A 16,914-nucleotide genomic window follows, 5' to 3' on the forward strand; every position below is an offset into this window, starting at 1 on the left:
GTACCCTTGCTTAGAGGTACATATCCACAGTCTGCAGCTGTCTCCTGCAGAAAGCCTTGGCTCTAATCCATTCAGAAATTCTGTCCTCTGTTATTTCTTTCCTCGCTGCCCTGTGGTGGTCCTAATGAAAGACTAATAGGTGGCAACAACCAAAGAGTCAAAAGTGTTGTTCTCTCACTTCTGTATTAATGGTCCTATCAAATCTCTGAATATGACTTGTTAAAGAAAGTTTTCTTGCAAAATATCCCCCCAGTGCTCTATCAGAGGCCCTTCGCTATTGTCCAGTGGGCTCTTACCTCTCCATCCAAAATTTTTAACCTCACCATTTGTATAATTATACCAATCTGGGATAATAGACCATATCCCCAAATCCTGTATGCTTGTCACTAATATGTTTGGTGCATAGTACACATATAGTGTCAAATAAGTGACCACGTAATAAATAAGCAAATACATAAATTCATATAAAAATAATCAAAAAGTGTATCCTACCTATTTCATGAGCTCCTACTCATTTTTCTTTTCTTTTATATATAAAAACCAAAAACATAACTAAGTGGCAAAAGCTATATCTGCTCCTTAAATTAATGTATAAATTAAGAGAAAGTCCAGATGAATGTCAATAATTCATTTTGTTTGGAGCCTTCTTACATCACTTACGATATTTTCCTGTCTACCAATGCCAAATTTACCTCGCTTCTAACATATTTTGAACACACAAAATTTATAAATAATAATATAGCATACATCCAAGTATACATAATGTAGATTAAGGTACAGTATATTACCAAAAAACAGCAGGAAAACCTTCTGTACAGCTCACCCAAGTGGCATGTGTGGTTTTTTAATCCTTTAGAAATGAATTGCATCATCATTCCCATAACATTTTGTACTTATTTACACTTTTACTACATATATAAATCCTAAAATAATGCATAGTATTTTAGAGAATAATTTCTGTATTTAAATGATGTTATGTCATTTTTCTGCATGTTAAGTTTTGTTCAACGTTATGTGAGATACATTCATGTTGATGCATGTGGTTCTGGGTAAGTACTTATTGCTTCTATACAGTGTATTTATTACAACTATATGGGAGGTATGATATTTTATTGAATTAAGTCACTATGTTTAATTCATTCATTTATTTAAATGAAGATACCATATTTAGTTTATTCATTCTTTTTGAAGAATTTTTAGGTTATTTACAATTAATTATAATGTTATTAAATTCTTGTTTACTTGTGGAGCATGTTTCTACAGCATACATTTAGGGATGAAATTCCTGGGTTGAAGATTATGCATATGTCTAATTTTCCTAAATATTAGTAATTTGATCTCAAAAGTAGTTGATCCAAATTTGCAGTACATATTAAATACATATTTAATATATATTTGCATTCATTTAATAGATCTTTAAAAATATTTCAATTGCTTTCCTGTTTTGACATAGGTTCCATGTACATTTTGTTTATGTTCATTGTAAGTACCTTATATATTTTGTCACTATAATCAGTTATAACTTTTAAAGTATATCGTTCTAATGGCTACTTTATATAACAGTGTAATTAATTAATTGTGTTTTTGATGATTTACCTCAAATTCAGCAAATTTCTTAAAAGGTAATTAATTACAAAAATCTATCTTTGGAGTCTGATGGGTTTTCCCTGTAGAAAACTCATGTCATTTGTTAGCAAGGTAACTTTCTTTTTCCTTTGTGACTCTTAAAACCCCATTCCTTTTTAATGTGTTATTATGTCACTTTAAACTTTCAATACCTTATTGAATAGCAGTGGTAAGAGAAGGTATACAATGTCTGTCCATTTCTTAAAGAAAATTATTTCTTTCGCTCTTTACAAAAAAAAAAAAATAGAAACAATGTAAATGACCAAATAAATCAAACATTTTAGAATTGTTATTATGTACTGAAAAATTAAGTTTCCCCAAAGAAACATTTGACCCTTGCCTTCTGCTACTGGGAGGTGATCTCCAAGCCCCCGGCCTGTCATGCTGCCTGATAAAAATGACTTTGCTTTTGCTTGGGGCTTTGGCCTAGTCTAGCAATGGGATGTGGTCTTTTTGGCCACGTCATATTAGTTCCAACCGAAAAGGAACTGTAGACTATAAATGTTAGCCCAGCCTTCTGGAGGGACCAGATATTAAAAGTCAGTCATGTTAGCTGTATGGGATTGAGCCCCTGTAAAGTCTCTGACACCAAAGACTCGAGTGAGAATTTCTGGTTACCAATACTCGATGCATATAGTAACACATCGTGACCAAGAGGAACAGATGGCACTTGATATGGTTTGGCTACATCCTCACCCAAATCTTATCTTGAACTGTAGCTCCCATGGTTCCCACATATTGTGGGAGGAACCTGGTGGGAGGTAATTAAATCATGGGGGTGGGCTTTTCCCATGCTATTCTTGTGATAGTGACTAAGTCTCATGAGATCTGATGGTTTTATGAAGGGGAGTTTCCCTGCACAACTTCTCTTCTTTTGTCTACTGCCATGTGAGACATGCCTTTTACCTTCCACCAAGATTGTGAGGCCTCCCCAGCCATGTGGAACTGTGAGTGCATCAAACCTCTTTTTCCTTTTAAATTACCCAGTCTTGGGTATGTCTTTATCAGCAGTGTGAAAGGAAACTAACACAGTGCTCATCTATGACTCCACAGGGAAAAGATAACTGAAGCTCCACATTTGAACTCCTTCTGGACTCTGCTCTATGCTTCTCTTTTCTTTGACAATTTTAATTTGAATCTTTTTATTATAATACTGCAATTACATCTCTTTCCTGAGATTTGTGAAATTGTTCTAGCAAGCTATTTAATCTGAAGATGGCCATGATGATCCCAAAATTTGTAGTCAGTAGGTCTGAAGTAATGGTGGTGCAGGAAGCCCCAGATTTGTAGGTGGTATTTGAAGTAAAGGTACTCTTCTGGGGGGTGTCGTTTCCTCAGAACTTGCCATTTGGCTAAGTCCAGGTAACTATAATCACTGAATTGAAAAACATTTTCTTTGTTTCACTACATAATTATTAGTAATAAGGAAAACTGTGCTAGACATTGGTTTAGTTATTTATTGTTGCATAATAAATCATTTCAAAGCTTAGTAGCCTAAAACAATGTTTATTTTGTTCACAAATTGAAATTTTAGGCAGAACTTAGCAGTCTAAAATTGCTGAGTTTTTTTTCCTACGTTGCTGACTAGGGCAGCTTCAAGGTTAGATCTGTTTGGCATCAGCCAGGGCAGCTCAAAGGCTGAGAGCTTGAGTCATCTGAAGATTGACTCATTACAGAGTCTAGTGCCTGGGCTGGAAGAATTCAAATAGCTAAGGCCTGGTATACCTGGGAATCCTCATTCACCTCTCTCCCTCTGAATATGACACTATGGCAGCTTTAGGGAAGCTAGACATTTTACATGTGAATTAAAGGCTACTGAGAAAGAACAATAAGGAAAAGGAGAAGAAGGAGAAGAAAGGAGGAAGAGGAGGAGGAGAAAGACAAGAAGAAGAAGGAGAAAAGAAGAAGGAGGAGGAGGAGGAGGAAAAGAAGCAGCAGCAATGGAGGAGCAGGAGGGAGGGAGATGAAAAGGAGGAAGAAGGAAGAGAAGAAGAAAGAAGAGGCAGAGAAGGAAGAGGGAGGAGAAAGGCAGAGGCGGAGGAGTAGGTAATGAAGAAGGGAAACCCGATCCAGGTGTGAAACTGCTCCAGCCCTGGGATCCCCAGTAGGATGAATGGGCCTGGATTGAAATGGCTCAAGTTGAATGTCACCATTATGGTCATCGATTAGATGTGTCTCATGAACTGAAAATAAAAATTTTATGGCTGATTGTTACAGTGATCTACAAAGATCTGCCTCTGATAGGTAGGATCCTTCTCCAATATTATCCCCACACTTTCAGCTCTAGGAAATGACAAATTATCCCTCTTCTCTTCTCTTTACAATAAAAATGTGTCAAATTTTCAGTTATAATTTTAAGCCATAATAAAAATTCTATTGCAATATTTCACAGAAATACAAGTCATATAATTTAAACCAGTCTTGCCTACCTCTCAGCAACCCAGCAAGTTTTCTAAGAAAACACATGCATAGAAAAAACATTAGGCAGAAAAAACACTATACTAGTCAGAGATTTGAAGCAAAATTCATTGTGAAATCTCCTGTTCTGGGGAACCGAAAAAACAACTATAGAGGATCACAAGGGGTTTAACAAAAGCAGGCTCAGTTTCTATAACCTAAGTAGACAACGCTGTCTCTTTCTTCCTTGCTTCTCCCCCAACCACTAAAACGTCTGCCTGGGTTGCCATTACTCTTACAGGAAAGCTCACCAACATAAAGAGGAAATGGACAACATTCCTCTATAAAATGTAAGGTTCAGGTGGTTTAATCCGCCCCTTCAGACATTCCTAGGTTGGAGAAATTTTCAAGAAAAGACAGCCCCCAATAATTTGCTATGTTAGATTTGTCTCATGAAAAGAAGGTAGAACCCTCCTCTTATCCAACAAAGAAGGCATATACCAGCAGGGGAAGCCCACTCTCCTGGCAGTATTGTGCAATAGCATTCTTATCCCTGCTTAATTTGCTTAATGATTCATTTTTTGAGACTTCATGGAAGCAGTTGAATCTTTCTTCCAAAACTCTTCTATTTCATGACATGATAGATGACTCTTTCCCTCTAGCCTCAGTATTCACTCTTTTTTTTCTATCTGTCCTTCAAGTGTTGGAATTTCGCAGTGCTCTATCCATGCATCCATGCCTGCTGCTTTCTTGGTGGACAAACTGTACCTGGAAGATTTCCACAAATATCATGGTTTTACCTGTGGCCCCTATGTTGAAGATTATAAAGTGCATAATTTAAAAAAATATTCCTCTCTTCTCAGTTTAAAAATTAGTTATGTTATGCTTGTAATCTTTACTTAGAAATCCTACAGGTGCATCCAAGTCAGTATGTTCCATACTATCCCATTTGTCTTTCTATTGCCCCAGACCCATTTCTCCTACAATGGTTTTCAACTCAACAAACGGCAGTACAACACAATTTCTCAATCTAGAAACCTTGAAGCTACCTAAACCAAATCTTTCTCACACATAATCATCATTCTTATCTTCTAAATAATTATTGTATTATAAGTAAGTGTTCAATCAGTAAATATTCACGTTACATCCACTTATTGCTACTCCTACAATGACTGCTCTATCCTACATCCCACTAATTCTCATCAAGACCTCTGCATATTTTTTCTAATTTGAATGCATTCATTTTGCCTGAGCAATTAAAAGTTGATAAAGGAAACAAAATGATATACATATAATGAAAAGAATATTTTAAAAATATTTTCTGATGTACTTTTTGTGGTTTGCCTGCTATTAAAGCTGACCTCAGAAGTATACGATTATTTCTCCTGGAGAAGGAAAGATGTGATATAGGATGTATCCCAAATTAAGAGAAACAGAAAGTGGAAAGCCTATTACTTCCAGATAGAACAAAATGGCAAAGTTAGTCAGCAGCAGTGGATTTTTGTCTGTGCTAAAGTCTAGATAAGGTCCATTTCATTACCAATAGATTCAGTTACAGAAGAGGTCAATGCATGGAGAAGCCTCAATTAAGGTTTAGCATACCAGATCTAAGATATTCTATTCAGTATCACAAAATTGTATGTAAGCTATCCTATATCCCATGTCTCCTATCACAAACACACATAGATGTATTTGGGAAAAAAGAAGGTCAAAATGGAAATTGGAAGGATAAACTGTTACAGAGAGATAATAATTAAATAGGAAACAATAAATCCCATTTTAAAACTGCCATAATTGAAAACTAATTCAAATAAAAATGTATGAATCCATTAATATTTATTTAAAGTATTCTTACAAATCACTTAGGTGAAGCCCTTGAGTCAAGTAGAAAAATTGGAAATGAATACAAACAACCATATAAACATTTATATAAAATAAATTTATATAAAAATAAATTCTAATCTTTAGTACATATATAGAATATTCTAAATATCTTAAATAATTAAATTCTATATAAAACATGAATAAAGTATATTATTTACCAGATTAGCAAATATGTTTAAAGATTGATGATCTCATTGATAATACCCAATTCTATCCTACATACTATCAACTCTCCAATTCTGTGAAGTGTCTGAGAAAATAAGAACTGTTATAACTATTTTAGAAGGGTATACTATAAAATATTCTTAAAGTCTAATTTGGCAATATGCATCAAAATATAAAATGAATATATCCGTTGTCACAGAAGTTCCAAATGCAGAAATGCTTCCAAAGATAGTTATGCAAATAGAAAAGGTATATAAATAGCCATTGCTGCAATATTTGAAATAGAAAGTTTGAGTAAAATTATAATGTGGAGAATAAAAATTGAAAAGTTGGCATCCATTTAAATTTTAATAGGGGAATGATTTTAAAATTTACAGTATATTCACATAATAAAATAGCCTTTTAAAAGAATGAGGTAAACCTATGTGTATAGAAATCAAAAGATGCCAAAATATATTTGTTAAATAAAAAGAAACAAATTAGCACAGTGCTAGTATTTGTTATTAGTGTTGATTTGTTATTTGTGTTTTTATTTGCATTTAAAGGCCTAGAAAAATATGCATCAACTATTCTAAGGATGACATTTATAGGGAGAGTTTAAATTTTTTGTAACTTTAATATATACAGTATATAATTTAACATTTAACTTCATATATATGTAATTTATTTGTTTAAAAAATAAGCTTTTGTTTACAAAGCTTTGACATTCTTCACAGATTTCATTGACTTTCTTCACAGAATTAGAAAAAAATTACTTTAAAATTCATATAAAACCAAAAAAGAGCCCATATAGTTAAAGCAATCTTAAGCAAAAAGAACAAAGCTAGAGGCATCACGCTACCCGACTTGAAACTATACTACAAGGCTGCAGTAACAAAAACAGCATGATACTGGTACAAAAACAGACACAGACCAATGGAACAGAATAGAGATCTCAGAAATAAGACCACACATCTACAACCATCTCATCTTCAACAAACCTGACAAAAACAAGCAATGGGGAAAGAATTCTGTATTTAATAAATGGTGCTGGGAAAACTGGCTAGCCATATGCAGAAAATTGAAAGTGGACCACTTCCTTATGCTTTATACAAAAATTAACTCAAAATGGCTTAAAGATTGAAATGTAAAACCTAAAACTATAAAAATCCTAGAAGAAAATCTAGGCAATACCATGCAAGACATAGGCACAGGCAAAGATTTCATGACAAAAACGTCAAAAGCAATTGCAACCAAAGCAAAAATTGACAAATGAGATCTAATTAAACTAAAGAGCTTCTGCACAGCAAAAGAAACTATCATCAGAGTGAACAGACAACCTACAGAATGGGAGAAAAATTTTGCAATCCATGGGACGAAGGTCTAATATTCAGAATCTACAAGGAACTTAAACAAATTTACAAAAAATAAATAAAACAACTCCATTAAAAAGTGGACAAAGGACATGAACAGACATTTCTCAAAAGAAGACATTTATACAACCAACAAACAAATGAAAAAAAAGTTCAACATCACGGATCATTGGAGAAATGCAAATCAAAAGCTCAGTGAGATACCATCTCACGCTAGTCAGAATAGTGATTATTAAAACGTCAAGAAACAACAGATGCTGGAGAGGTGGTGGAGAAATAGGAATGCTTTTACATTGCTGTTGGGAATGTAAATTAGTTCAACCATTGTGGGAGACTGTGCAGCAATTCCTCAAAGACCTAGAACCAGAAATATCATTTGACCTAGCAATCCTGTTACTGGGATAAATCATTCTATTATAAAGATACATGCACTCATATGTTCATTGCAGCACTATTCACAATAGCAAAGACATGGAATTAGCCCAAATGCCCATCAATGATAGACTGCATAAAGAAAATGTGGTACATACACACCATGGAATATTATGCAGCCATAAAAAGGAGTGAGACCATGTCCTTTGCAGGGACATGGATGGAGCTGGAAGCCATTATCCTCAACAAACTAATACAGGAACAGAAAATCAAACACCCATTGTTCTCACTTATAAGTGGGAGCTGAACAATGAGAACGTATGTACACAGGGAGAGGAACAACATACACTGGGGCCTGTTGGGGAGTAGGGTAAGAGGAGTGGTAGCATTAGGAAAAATAGCTAAGCCATGTGGCATTAACACCTATGTGACAGGTTAATAGGTGCAGCAAACCACCATGGCACACATTTACCTGTGTAACAAACCTGCACATTCTCCACATGTATCCCGGAACTTAAAATTAAATTAAATTAAATTTTAAAACAAAGCAAAACAAAAAAGTTGAAATGGAAAAATTAAATTAATAAAAACATTACAAATTACCAAAAATAAAAATAAGCATTTGTTAAAATATTAATAATTACCGATATGTCATTTTATTACATTATATATGTAAGGCAACATTAATCAAAATCCACCTAGTATTTAAATTTAACTGGTAACACAATTTTAGAATATATATATACATATACATAAACATAAATATTTAAATAAAAGTTAAAATATGTAAGAAAATACTTTTAGTGATATTAAAGAAGATCATCCCTTTTATGTGTTGAAGATAAATGGCATAATTAATTTAAATATATTTATTAAATGTATAAATACATAAAATTAATTTAAAATATAAATAACATAGCTTGTTGTTGACTCAAGAATAAATATGTATCAAGATGGCTGACTGGCCGGGCGCGGTGGCTCACGCTTGTAATCCCAGCACTTTGGGAGGCCGAGGCAGGCAGATCACGAGGTCAGGAGATCGAGACCACGATGAAACCCTGTCTCTACTAAAAATACAAAAAATTAGCTAGGCGTGGTGGCGTGTGCCTGTAATCCCAGCTACTCGGAGAGGCTGAGGCAGGAGAATGGCGTGAACCCCGGAGGCGGAGCTTGCAGTGAGCCAAGATTGCGCCACTGCACTCCAGCCTGGGCGACAGAGCGAGACTCCGTCTCCCCAAAAAAAAAAAAAAAAAAAAAGATGGCTGACTAGACATGCCCAGCACTGGCTCCCTCCACAAAGAAAGACGAAAAAAATCGAAAATAGATAACCACACATTGAAGAGAGCATCAAAGGGAGAACGCTGTAAATCAGCAAGAAAGGGACAAAGACCCTTGAGACACAGAACTCAAGATGGCAGCTTAAAAAGGAAAGCAAAGCAGCCAGCCAGGATAGGCTCAGAGACAAGAGGGACTAACCATTGCGGGGAAAAGGTAAGTGAAAGATTCCCAGCAGATCACAACACCATCGCAGATGTCTGCAGTCCTAGCTACAGGAGAGCCCAGAATAGAGGGCTGTCTAGACTCCATGTGACTGCATTGTCCCCAAGAGGGAAGTTACGCTGGATCTCCCCAGATATGACTAGGTGAATGAACAACAACAAAAAGACTCAACTCTATGCTGCTTACAAGAATTTTACCTCACCTGTAAAGACACACATAAACTGAACAAAACAGAAAACTCAGAAGTAAATCCATATATTTACAGCCAACTGATTTGTGACAAAGGTACCAGAACATACACTGGGGAAAGAACACCTCTTCAATAAATGATACTGGGAAAACTGGATATCCACATGCAGAATAAAACTTGACCCCTATTTTTCACCACATATATAAATCTACTCAAAATAGATTAAAGACTTAAATGTAAGACCTGAGACTATAAACTACTAGATGAAAACATAGGGGAAGTGCTCCAGGATATTGGTCTAGGCAAAGAATTTAAGGGTAAAACTACAAAGGCACAGGTATCAAAAAGAAACATAGACAGATGGGACTTGATTAAACTAAAAAGCTTCTGCACAGCAAAAATAGAGGGAAGAAACAAACTGTAAAACAGGATAATTTATTTGCAAATTATTCATCTGACAAGAAACAATATATACAAACAACTTAATGGTAAAATAATAAAACAACTTAATGGTAACAACTTAATGGTAAAATAATAAACAACTTAATGGTAAAATAATATTTATAAATGGGCAAAAGATCTGAATAAACATTTCTCAAAAGAAGATATACGAATAATCAACAAGTCCCCAGTAAGTGATTTTCTAAACAGGTTGGGGAAAGATCTCTCTTCAAACAAAAGGGGGCAAGACCCCTCCCCAAACAAATGCCAAATAAAACATAACTTCAACCAAATCTGAGAGTTCTGTCCAAGACTCTTTGTGGGTAGAAGAGGCAGCCTATGGAGCCCAATATGTGTATGTCATGCCACAGTTCCAGGCACTGGTGTTTCTCCCTGAGTTGAATCAGCTTTGAATCTCCACGTTTTTGGTTTTTTTGTTCTTGTTTTTGTTTTTGTTTTGAGACAGGGTATCACTCTGTAACTTAGGCTAGAGTACAGTGGAACACTCATAGCTCACTGTAACCTCAAACTCCTGGGCTCAAGTGATCCTTCCACCTCAGTGAGTAGCTAGAACAGCAGGTATGTCCCATTACACCCAGCTAACTTTTTAAAAAAAATTTTACATAGAAAGTGTCTCTCTATGTTGCCCAGGCTAGGCTTGAAACTCCTGTCCTCAAGCAATCCGTCCTCCTCAGCCTCCCAAATGGCTGGGATTACAGGTGTGAGCCACCACACCCAGCTGGATCCTACTTCTGACACCACATACACCAAAGTCAAAACTGAAACGTAGAGATAGATCTCGAAATGTAACATTTTATTTGAGAAGAAAGAATTGCAATCTGAGGCATACACACAAATCAGATGGTCTTTATTATGGTCTGAAGAACAAAGAAAAGGTTGAGATTTTGTTTAAAGCCCACCTCTAATAATATAAAGGCCTAGAATGCAATTCCTTTTTTCCCCTAGGAATGCCAAGTTGTCAAAGTCAAAGAAAGGAGTCTCAGGGATGATATCTGGGTGTTTCTAACACTAGCCATGTTGGAATTTTCAGTGTTCAAGTTGTTACTTTTGTTGAGGTTATTCTTAAGTATTTTGCTTTCGATGATATTGTAACTAGAATTTTTAAGGCTAATTTTTATTATTTATTTTTTGTGTTCAGAAAAGCAATTGATTTTTACATTGATTTTGTATCCTGTTACTGTACTGAACTTATTTATTATTCCTAATAACTTTTAGTAAATTTCTTACAATATTCTGAACATAAGGTCATATCAAGTGCAAATAAAATAATTGTACTTTTTTCTTTCAAAAAAACAATATGGCCTGATACAGTGGCTCATGCCTGTAATGCCAGCACTTTGGGAGGCCGAGGTGGGCAGATCACTTGAGGTAAGGAGTTTGAGACCAGCCTGGCCAACATGCAGAAACTCGTCTCTATTAAAAATTAGCTGAGTGTGGTGGCGGGCACCTGTAGTTCCAGCTACTCGCGAGGCTGAAGCAGGAGAATCGCTTGAACCCAGGAGGCGGCAGTTGCAGTGAACCAAGAACGCATCACTGCACTCCAGCTTGGGTGACAAAGTGAGACTCTGTCTAAAAAAAAAAAAAAAAAAAAAAAAAGCCAAGTATATGAAAAAATCCTCAACATCACTAATCATAAGGGATATGCAAATCAAAACTATAATGAGGTATCATCTTACCCTAGCTCAAATGGTTACTATCAAAAAATCAAAAATAACAAATGCTGATGAAAATGTTGGTAAGACTGTAAATTAATATAGCCATTATGGAAAACTGGAGGGTTCTCAAAAACCTAAAAATAGAACTATCATATGATTGAGTAATCTCACTACTGGGTATTTATTCAAAGGAAAGGAAATCAGTATATCGAAGAGACATTTGCACCCTCATGTTTTTTGCAGCACTATTCATAATAGCTAAGATATGTAATCAACCTAAATGCCTAAGAACAAATAGATTTTTTAAATGGTACATGTACATACAATGAAATACCATTCAACCATAAAAAAATAAAATCTTGTCATTCATGGCAACATGGGTGAACCTGAGCATTACTATGTTAAGTAAAATAAGTCAGGCATAAAAAGGTAAATACTGCATGTTCTCATCCACACGTGGCAGCTAAGTAAAAAGAGCTCACAGAAGCAGAGAGTAGAATTATGGTTATCAGAAACTGGGAAGGGTAGATAGAGGAAAGGGAAGATAAGGAGAGATTGGTTAACAGTTACAAAATTACAGCTAGATAAAAGGAATAAATTCTAGAGTTCTATATCACTATAGGGTGAATATATTAATAATAATTTATTGTACCGTTCAAAAAGCTAGAAGAGAGGATTTTGAATGTTTCTTACACAAGCGAATTTTTAATATTTAAGGTTCTAGATACTCTAATCACTTGGATTACATCATTATACATTGTATCAGAATATTATTATTCTGTACTCATAAACAGTATTATACAATTATTGTGCCAACTAAAAATATGAGAAAACAATTACGTCGTACGTCTTAAATATATATAACAAAAATGTCATTACTCTAAAAAAGTGAATAAGAAGCATTAGATTATAATAGCAGATTCAATATAGAGAACCAAAAAAAATGAGTCCATGTGAAAATTTAGTAAGAAACGCTAGAAGATGATTAAAGGTTATAGCACCCTAACACTATCAGAGAAAGAAATGAAAGCCACATGTTCATTAAAGAAGGTAAAGTGTGAAAAAAAGAATAAATATACCCAAAGAGCAAAATATATAGCTCCAAAATTGGCTGTAATTTCTATCATATTATAGTAATTGAAAGAATCAAAATTAAATTGTAAAAATTTAAAAGTACTGGATTATTCTACAAATAGCATAGAAATAATTCATTATTGTTTATAGAAAAAAATGTAGCTAGAGCCATAGTTTATGCTAAATACCATAAAATTCCTCATGAATAAAAAAAAACATGTAAATCAAATCACAAGAAAACTTTCACATTGTATTAAAAAAGAGTATCTGAAAGCTGTATGAGGATAAGATTTTTAAGAAATATGTTTAGGTAAATAAATAAGCAACAAATGCTAAGTTAGGTAGAAAGGAAAAACTGTAAATATAGACTGAAAAAAAGCCTGAATGATCACACTAAACGGCATAACTTCCAAAAGTAATAGAAGCTGCATAAGATGCAAAATTTTAATCTTAATCACATTATTGATTTAATAATAAATAATATAAATATACTAAATATCCAAAAATGGAAATCAATTGTTTTAAAAAAAAAAGTGTCAAGTGTAATTAGTGGAATTGAATCTCTAATGTAACAAGTAAATTACATAAACATGATGACTAAAATTCAGAAACAGACAAAAATAGAATTTCTAATAATAAAAAATGTATTTTCTAACAATGATGGTATTTTACAAAGCAATTTTAATGTTTTAACAATTGAATTAAAATTAGTGATATTAAGGAAACTTAAAAATAACAAATATAATTTATGAATAATCAGAAAACCTAAATAGACCTATATATGAAACAAAAAGAAAAACTTCTCAGAGACTACCTCCCTCTAAATGGTGCTTATATGGAACGATTATATCTATTATTAAACAATTATAACTTTTTTCTTTTATTATTATTATTATTTTTTGAGATGGAGTCTTGCTCTGTCACCCAGGCTAGAGTGCAGTGGCGTAATCTTGGCTCACAGCAACCTCCGCCTCCTGGGTTCAAGTAATTCTCTGCCTCAGCCTCCCGAGTAGCTGGGATTACAGGTGCCCACCACCATGCCTGGCAAATTTTTTTGTATTTTTAGTAGAGACAGAGGTTTCACCATCTTGGCCAGGCTGGTCTTGAACTCCTGACCTCATGATCAGCCCACCTCGGCCTCCCAAAATGCTGGGATTACAGGCGTGAGCCACTGCACCCTGCCAACTTGAAAACATTTTGAGAGCAGAGGGGGAGGCTCAGAAGTAAGCTCCAAGTAGACATTTCTCTCTTACTCTAGTCTCTTACAATAACTGTAAGATCTAAAACTATATTCAAAGTTATAATCTTGGCCTTTCTTGTTTTCTGGAGCCCACCCTTTTCCCAACTCCTTCTGTCCTCTTCACCAGATCTATTTCTCATCTGCTCTACTCCCCACTAGCTTCGCTCCCAAATAGTTCCTCACTATTCTCCACCAACTGATGATACCTTGGAGGTCTTGGTGCTGGAACTGTTTTTTGCAAAAAGCAGGATAAAAAGTAGGGTGTGTGGAAGCACAGCTGGCAATATACAGACCAAAGGACAGGAGAAGCAGTCCCAGGCTCAGGAAGGACAGACACAGAACAAAAGGGACAGACATAGGATCATGCTCATGGTAGGGGAGAACAAACACAGAGCCTGCAGGAGTGGCATGCAAAAGTACACCCCTCATGTTCTCCAGGGATTAGAGACAGGTTAGGTCAGAGGGCCTCTGAGCCAGGGGATCTATAGGTCCCAAGGCCCCAAGTTAGTCTAGGATATGAGCAAGGATTCAACCAAATTAACACTTTCTCATCTTAAAAATCTACACTTCTGCTCTTATTAGTGGTGAGTTGGGAATTTTTGAATCTAAGAAGATAGTGTAAGGGTGAAAAGATGTTATACCCTTTCCTCATCTATTCCAAGGTCCGTGGCCAACACCACTATGACAAAAGACAGATTAACAAAAGTATAATAAATTTATTTAATCAAAATTTTGCATGACACAAGAGACATCAAATATAAAAACCCCAAAACCCAGGAGTTTTTTCAATGCTTAAGTTCAAAGAAGGATGGAGGGCTGTGTAGAAGTGTGATTGGACTAAAACGGTATGATCTAATGGTAACAAACTAAGGAGAACTTAGGAAGACCTATTTGTTCAGGTTCTTCTTGGCTTCTCTGTGTAGAGAAGCCCTTTCCCTCCTTCACTCTAGTTGTGGGGCAAGACCCTCTGGAATATGGGTCTATAGACTACTTTCAGTGGAGGTAGATCAGAGAGTGACTTCTCTAGGTTTTATGGCTTGCTTTGAGGGAGAGGAGATCTAGTTTCTATGACCTGCCCTGGGGAATAAGCAAGTAAGTCTAGTTTCTATGACCTGCTTTGAGGCAGAAAGAGAGAAGGAGAAAAGAGGGTGGGAGAAAGTGAGAGAAGACTTCTTGCTTGGGAGGCCCTTCCAATCTCGATCTCCTTCAGTTCAAAGCACTTAGGGTGCCAAGGTACCATACTTTGGGTTATCATGTTCTGAGCCACAACAGTAGCGTACTGAATCTCAGCAAGGTGTTTATCTAGCTCAATCAGCAACTTGATAAAGAAACTTTGCAAGAGTTAGGTTTGTCATGTCCCTGGACTTAGCCTAGAGCTCCTAAAACTTCTTGTGCAGGAACTGTTTTATTTTCTGAATCCTTGGCAGAGATTACTTCATAGTAGGTAATTAATAAATGCCTGTTGAATTAAAATGAATCCCCCTCTAACCTTAGATGACAAAACCCTGAAAATATTTCTCACTGAGGCTGCCATTTCCCCAGGTGTTCAGAGGCCTCCCTTTTCTGATACTTTCCTCAATGGCCAAACTTGCTTAGTAATTCTCTTTCTTCACTGCTGAATCATCGTCAACTTTGTTTTTAATCCATTATTTAGAGTACAGATTAGTAGTCTATTGGTGTGGGGTAAATCTCTAACCCAAATTACATGCAGATCTAAAAATCATAGATATCCAACATAAGTACTTAGGAAAACTCTAAACACAGCCTCCCATAAGTCCAACAAGGAATCTAATTTCAAAGTAGAGTGGCAAAAAATCTAGAATTTTTTCCTTGTTTTCCTTATCCCTTCATTTGTGCTATAGCAAAATACTTAACTGTTTTGAAAACTAGTTTCCACATCTGTGATAAAGAAATTTACTTGGAAATGCTTATAGACAAGGTCCAAGGAATAAGTGGAATAATGATTATCAACTTTCTATGAAGAAAATAAACCTTTCTCATTGACTCTTCAGAATTATCTTTCTGATTAGGCTGAGTTACAAATTCAGGCAGATTCTTACCACGGAAAATAGAGATTTCATGAATTAATTAAGACTCATTTGTTTCAATCCATTTATTCAGCAAGTATTTGTTGAGCACTTACATGTGCTAAAAACTTTATAGGTGATGAGAAAACAGTGATACAAGGCAGACACTAAACTGGTCTTCAATGACCTAATGGAAAGGATAAACATTAAAAACTAAGAATATAAGTTATCACCTTATTCAAGTTGTGAATAGTCCTAAAATAAAAACTACATTGTGTCATGAAAACGTAAGCAAGTGATACTAATCTAGTGTTCAGGATTAAAGAAGGAATATCTGAGGAAGGAATTTTAACTGAAGCCTAAACACGAGTTCTCAAGCAAAGAATAGTAAAGAGAAGAAGCAAGGAAACATTCGGTTTATTTGAGAAGCTGAAATTAGGCAAGTATGACAGCTGTACTATCGTAATTCACTTGCAGTAGTAACACTTTGCCCTGTGTGGTCACTTTTGCCAACTTCTCCAAAATATAGAACTAACTTCATCAAGATTCTAGGAATACTTTTTCAACTGTGTGTAGAAGAGACAGGTGAGTTTAGGACATAAGCAAGACAATGACTCAATGCATTCTGGAATCTAAGCTGGTTAGAGAAGGAAGAAAGAAAAAGTTAGGGATGACCGCTTGCAGGAATATATTTCTGATGAAGTTTGAATATGTATGAAACATATTGAGAACACATGGTTTGACAGGTATTTTCACTGGACAGAGTGTAAGAAGGTGCTTAAGACTAAGTTTCTGCCTTCAAGGAGCTCATAATGATGGCAGCAGGAGGCAGACAAATCCCAGGCAGACAGGGACAAGTCCCTGGTGAAACCCCACCTTCAAACCAAAGACAGCTTAAAGGCTGAAAGCCAAGCTAAAAATCCAGGGTAAATCCACGGACTGGATTGAGAACCTCTCTTCCCACATGGCG

Source organism: Hylobates moloch, unplaced genomic scaffold, assembly GCF_009828535.3.
Source record: "Hylobates moloch isolate HMO894 unplaced genomic scaffold, HMol_V3 SCAFFOLD_11, whole genome shotgun sequence".
NCBI lineage: Eukaryota > Metazoa > Chordata > Mammalia > Primates > Hylobatidae > Hylobates > Hylobates moloch.